Raw genomic sequence first — 7,038 nt, 5'->3', positions numbered from 1 at the left:
CAGCTGCAACCCAGTACTGGGAAACATCCATACACACTCTTTTCCGCTCATACACTACAGTCCAATTTAGTTTATTCCAATGGTCTCAAACTCAATTCCCAGAGGGCCGCATCTCTGCATAGTTTAGCTCCAACTCACACCTGCTTAATAGTCTCTAGTAATCTTGAACATCTCAATTAGTTGGGTTTGATTAGGGTTGGAGTAAAACTGTGCAGAGCTTGGGTGGATCTATCCTGAAGTATCGATATTTTCGATACAGGGAATGTATCGAGTATGTAGAAGTATCTTTTCTGGGGGGGTTTTCTTACTGAGTGTTCAGAGATTTTAGGATATCTAAATTATTATAGCGCAGCATATTATATAAATATTTACTTAAATAGGAACACGAATGGGAACTATTCTATTCTTCCACTGTATCTCCGCTAATAGGTCAGCGTTAGCTCACGGCACAGTTGTACAGACACCACATTGAGGAGAAAGTAGTTTTCCCGAAACCAAGACACATTAATTTGGTGGAGAAATCATGAGCAAACATTCCCTAGAAATATGGAAACCTTTTTTATTTCTCTTTCATAATTCTACCTTTCTGGAAAAGCCATTTCTAAAGCTTAGGGACTGCAGTGAAATACAGTGAGAGCCATTATCTACAAATGGTTAAAAACATGGAACAGTGGAGAACCTTCCCAGGAATGGCTGGCCAACCACAATTATCCAAAGAGCACAGCGGCAACTCATCCAAGAGTCCCAAAAAAGACTTCACAACAACATCAAAACTGCAGGCCTCAGTTACGGTGAGTGTTCATGACTCCACCATAAGAAAGAGACTGGGCAAAAATAGTTCCCAGACAAAACCACTGCTGAGCAAAATGAACAGAAAGGCTTGTCTAGGTTTTGCCAGAAGACATCTTGATGGTCCCCAAGACTTATGGAAATATACTTTTGAACTTTCTGGAAGGTGTGTGTAAAAGGTAAAAAAAAATAATAATAAAAGGTGATAGCGATTGTAGGGATACCTACAGTTTTAACCGAAAAATGACCAGTCTGTCAGATGAAGAAGAGCCAGAGTCAGAGATTCATCTAAAAAGACCATTTACTAAGAAAGTTTGTAGTCAGCAGAAGCCAGCCTCAACACTCAAGTTCGTAGGCCGCTCTGCTTACAATTTCAAAACATCATCAATTTTACTCTCACATAACGTCATTAACTGTGTCATACATATAGGTGTTTTATCCTGATTGGTTGAAACACAGATAGAATAAGAAAATTTCCACGAGGGTGCGTGCGTATAATTATAAATGATATCTAAATATCTCAAGCATACAAATGTCAGACAGCCACTATGCTGTTTAGAGCTGACCCTAGACCTGTAAAAGGATCCACATTCAAATAGAACACACACTCAAAGTACAATCTGTTTCTTACCCAAGACTGAGTGTACTATCATCTGTCTTTACCAGAGCTGGTTAAAAACCGGTATAATCTGCTTCCAAACGGGCAGCTTACATACAAAGGAATAAACTTTAAAAGATTTAACTCTTAAAATGGCAAATATCACTTTAGACATAATTACCCTGCTGAAAAATCCAGCTTAAACCTTTTAGAGGGATTTTGGCCATTTTCAGGCTGGTTTCCAGCCATTTCCAGCCTGGTCTTAGCTGGTCAGGCTGGGAGATGACCAGCTAAAACCAGCTTGACCAGCCTAGTCAGGCTGGGAGCCCAGCCAAAACCAGCTATATCCAGCTGGAAAATGTCATTTTCCAGCCTGACCAGCTAAAGCCAGGCTGGAAATGGTTGGAAATGGCCAAATCCCCTCTAAAACCAGGCTGGTCGACCAGCTCAAACCAGCAAACCATCCTAGGCTGGTTTAAGCTGGATTGTTCAGCAGGGTAACAGAGCAAATAACAATATGAACAGTTGTTTCTAATTCTTTAAGTCCAGGTCCACTCAAGTGGTCTCCATGACCTCTGACCTAGCTGGGTGGATCCTGTGGAAACAAATCAATTGGCCTACAGAAAGGCAATCACACACATATTATTACAGTCTGAAGTGGGATGACACTAAGTCCATCATATAATCTGGGCTCTTAAACATTCAAGTTTAATTATATTCATAAAGACATAAGACATAACGTGTTACTCCATCCTGGAGTGGACATCCATCAGAGAATCCGCGCCATCACGATAATATGATGGTCTGGGGCTATTTTGCTGCTTCAAAGCACATCAGCAAGGCCACTTCTGAATGGCTGAAGAAAAACTAAATGAAGACTTTGGAGTGGCCTAGTCAAAGTCCTGACCTGAATCCAACTGAGATGCTGTGACATGACCTTAAAAAGATGGTTCATGCTCAAAAACCCTGCAATATGGCTGAAATACAACAATCCTGCAAAGAGGACCAACAACCAGGTCATAGCCCAGTACAGGGCCATGAAAGCGTTGCTACTGGTCCACTGTGTGACTATATAAGAATCGGCTAATACAGCATGAGCAAGAAACAAACATCTCTTGAAGTGAAGTTTAGTTTTAAACTAATTTCGAGAGGAGCATGTGCTCATGATTGACCCAGCTGGTCCACATTAACTAATCATGATCCTCCAATCAAAGGATCCCAAATCACTATATATATTCTCATTTCCTTTCTACAACTATCTTCGTCTGGAAGAAACCCCCCTCCCCCCCTTCTTCCTCCTTTATCCAGAATGGGCGGCACGGTGGCCCAGTGACTAGCACTGTTGCCTCACAGCAAGAATACCAATGGTGTTGGATCCTCGCTGAGCCATCTGGTATTTCTGTGTGGAGTTTGCATGTTCTCCCCGTGTCCGCGTGGGTTTCCCCCGGGTTCCTCCTACCATCCAAATGTGCTCTATATTATAGATAAAACAAGCCTAAACCTTTTTTATAATGTCTTACTCTCAGGGAGTTCGCCTTGGCCTCGGCAGCGGGGGAGTTTGAGATAGACCTGAGCCCAATCTCCACTCGCCCTGCAAAAGGGGGGGAGCCCTGGGCTCGATGATCCCTTGAGCTCAGGGCTCTCTCCCGGGACAGCATGCCAAACAAGCTATGTATAAATCATGAGCTAAGTGTGAACTCTTGAAAGTTTCTTGCACTGTTTCAGGGAAACCAGCTCAGCGCTCATTCAGTGTTATGGTGAGTTGAATTGGTTTGTTTAGTTCATTTAGTTTGTCGCATGCATTTGTGATATAGATGTAATTTATTCAAATCTAATTCTTGTTAAAAATTGTAAACACTTGACAACACCCCACTTCCACTTTAATCAGATAAAACAGGCATATAAAATGATTGCCGTTCTAGCCAAAGTCTGCATGCACACGTAAGGGTTGAAGTACAAGTGTGCCATCTGTGAATTTTGAACTTTTAATGCGGTTGCCTGCTCCAGTAATCAGGTGGACTAACAGAATCTTGTGGACTCATTCGGTGAGTAATGGCAATTTTACGGAAAATCTTATGGAATAATATGAATAATGGAAATTGCATGTGAATTAAGAGCTTTGCTCCTGACATGTAAACATTATATTGCCCTTACATTATTCATACACGTGTAAATGTAGTCAATGACACAGAATACTTTAGTTGCCTCAAACTGTAATACAGTAAAACAATACACTTAAACCAGGGGTCGGCAACCCAAACTGTTGAAAGAGCTATTTGCAGGGGCGGACTGGCCGTCTGGCAATTCTGGCAAATGCCAGAAGGGCCGGACCATTTTTTAAATGTGGGCCGGTCAGCTATTTTTTTTCACATGTATTGTTTTTTAAATAGCTTTTATCTCTTACGAGATGTGAATAATATGACGATGATGATGGTGATAATAGTAAGAATAATAGTAAATGTTAAGCATTGGCCCAATCGGCAACGACCGGCTGGTTTCAAGATGGGCCGACGACAATCTGAGGTTACGCAGACGTAATCAAAATCTGGCAAGAATTTCAAACAAACAGTAAGTGCAACACAAGCTAATTGTCAGAGATGGACCATAAAAAGGGAAAGGCAGTCAAGTCAGACATTGCCAAATACATCAAATTTACAGAACTAGTCTCAAAAGGGGGCAGTGCAGTGGCGCAGTAGGTAGTGCTGTGAACTTGATGTGCTCATGCAAAGTTTTATCAAATATGAGTGTATATATTTAAAAAGAAGCAACCATCAGTGAAACAGAGACAGTTAGCCTGGGAAAACAGCTGCTCAAGTTAATGCCTAATTTTTAATTTAAATTATTTAAACATTTAAGTATAATAAAATAAGTAATGTAATGTGTGACATTTATACTTTTTTTCTAAACTTTTATACACGTTTATCAGTTTTAATAGATTTAACAGTGCACTTGTGTGTCTGCCTTTTTATTGATCAAGTGATAGGTTGATATAACATTAAGAAGGTAAGCAGTGCTAAAAATAATTTTTAGACAGAATAATAATCCCATTAATCTAGTAACAGTGCATGTCGAAGGTTAAGCTAAATATTTATGGAAAAAAGGACAAGCCTCGTACGTTACTTTGTTCTGTGTGTGACAAAAAATGTAGGCAATAGCTGTGTTTCCATCAAAATACAGGCGTACATAAATTTGTGCAAAACTGGAATAATGCCTAAAAGATGCGAATAAAGCAGCGTTTTTATCCAACGAGTCAAAGAGAACACAATCGTCACTTTCTGATTAACTTGCGCCAAATATCAACAGTAAAAACAGAATTTACTGAGGTAAAAAAAGCTGCGTTAATGATTTTTTATTTAATACTTGCGCCTCAGAAGACACAATGAACACGTGGGGGCGTTTGACGCCAGACGCAGAGATCTTGACACGCTCCAGACGCTCTGAGGTAATTAATGATATACACTAATACTGAAACAGTTCAGGCATTTTAGAATGACTAAAACAACATTTAAAATGTTCTGCAGTGTGCTCAGTCAGCTGGTTTGTCCATTTACACACATTTTCATCATCATCTCTTACAAACTTTTTTTAATGCACATACTGTAATTTGTTAAGTGCACTTCGTAGTTTATGCGCATCTTTTCTTATCAAATAAAAGTTTAACCTACTCAGTTTTGCACATGTTTTATTATGCATATTTTCAAAAGTTATGTGAATCATGACGTTTTCATCAATCGCTTTTATGGGCATCTCCAAAATGAGCTCTAAAATAGGTGTGTGGAAATGTAAGACTAATGCGAGAAATACGCTTCATCTTTAAAAAAGGGGAGGAGACCGACAGAAACTCAGAGTTTAGAGAATAAAACCTGCTCCGGACCAGGTTAGATTCACAGAGTAAGTTACCACAGTAACTGACTCTGAGTTAAAGTTACCTTTCTTTCAGAAACAGGCTTGACTTACCCTGATTTCTTGAGTTTAACAAACCTGCCATTTTGAAACCGAAAACCCAGAGTTTCTCTCATTTCAGAGTTAAAATACTCTGAGTTTTCACTTAACCTCCTTTCTGAAACAGGCCCAGATCTCCTGTGTATTACTCCAGCCCGTTTCTGACTCTGCTTTGCCTTCTGCCTGCCCACGACATAAGCCTGTTACACGGACTCTGATACTCGCTGCCTGCCCTCGATCCAAGCCTGATACACGGACTCTGAATCACGCCGCCTGCCTCAGACCCATGCCTGGTAAATCACTCTGTGTCTGTCAGCCGCCAGCCCTAAGACCTTTATTGCTGTTGTTGTTGTATGTTCGCACCTTTGTGCGTGTTGATTGTTTGAGTGAAAGTGTGACTAATAAATACTGCATAATGGATCCCTCCGTGTCAGTCTCCCCGTTACAATACTAGAGCAGCTGACAGACATGCAGCAACTGTGTGATGCTATGTTAATATGGGCCAAAATCTCAATGTTTTTTCAATCTCAATGTTGAATTAGAATCCACACACAATTTACTGTAGAAAAATCAGCAACAAAACATCATATGTATATATTATTATGGATCTAATGGAAATTAAGCAGGTTTTAATAAAAAGTACGACAGATTTTTGGGTATCTGCTGGCATTTGTTAAACCAACAAATCCAACAAGCACGGCAGTTTGTAACTTTTAGATTTAGTAGCTAATTCGTATGAATTCGGATGATCTAATTCGTACAATTTAGTACGATTTGCTCATCACCCAATGACGATTAGGTTTAGGGGCGGGGTTGGGTGCCACTTTTCGTACAACTGAACTCGTATGAATTCACACAAATTAGCCACTAAACTGACAAAACGTAAAATACTTACATTTCCTCCTGAGATCAGGCTGACAAATCCCAATAAAACACGGGAAACAACCTGATTTTTGGTTTGTTTTTTGTTTTTTATTGCATAAACCAGCAGATACAAACATAAAACACAATATAAAAGTTGAAAAAAAATATAACAATGGTAAAAAAAAACTCACAAATATAAAAAATGAAATTAAATACACAAAGCACATTGTACAGCATTTCTACATCCAATGATTTTAAAAATTGACAGAGAATAAAAAAAAAATTCATAATAATTGCCGCAAATCTCAGATATTTTGCTTTTCAACAATTTCACAGTAGAAATAAAGAAATCAAACTCGATGCAAAAAAACGTTAACGTGGGAGAGACTTAGCAAATTTCTGTTTGTGTATGTGAAATTTTGCCAATTGACCTTATTCTTCAATGCGGAAGTGCGCTCGTTTTTGCGACTGTTTTAGAACGTCGATTGAGTTTCCCATGGGAGAAAGGACTAGGAAAGGCAGAAAACAATCAAACGATTTGCTCTAAAAACAAGTGTTTGCATGATAACACAGACAAAGTAGAATAATATAATAAGAAAATATCAGTTTGCAACATCAAGCAGCAAAAAAAAGCTGTTTTTAACATCTAAAAATAAATGAAACCTGAAGTCTCAAACCAAAAAGATTTAAATGGCTGCGTCCACTCATATGCAGAGAATAAGGTAAATAAAACCAAGAGATAAACAATATATTTAGGACTTTTGTTGGATTTGTTTTCATAATAAAATATAATCTGTTTTAATGTAAAATAATAACTAAGTTTTGTCATTTAAAAATATATTTGG

General features: G+C 38.8%; 1 protein-coding gene and 1 long non-coding RNA gene across 2 annotated transcripts in view; one reads left to right on the top strand and one right to left on the bottom strand.

The window, feature by feature from the left end:
* si:cabz01054394.5 overlaps window positions 1–7,038 on the bottom strand; it is a 263,846-nt gene that overhangs the window by 149,739 nt on the left and 107,069 nt on the right. The gene's annotated exons all lie outside the window — the stretch shown is intronic.
* On the top strand, window positions 3,237–5,749 carry LOC148682398 (uncharacterized). The gene is made up of 2 exons (XR_015942912.1): window positions 3,237–3,432; window positions 5,457–5,749. It is a non-coding gene; the product is annotated as an uncharacterized LOC148682398 (long non-coding RNA).

The sequence above is a fragment of the Danio rerio genome, chromosome 4 (genome assembly GCF_052040795.2).
Source record: "Danio rerio strain M-AB ecotype USA chromosome 4, GRCz13ab, whole genome shotgun sequence".
NCBI classification, from domain to species: Eukaryota; Metazoa; Chordata; class Actinopteri; order Cypriniformes; family Danionidae; genus Danio; species Danio rerio.
Note: the sequence above shows the minus strand (reverse complement) of the source record. Positions and strands in the feature narration are given on the sequence as shown.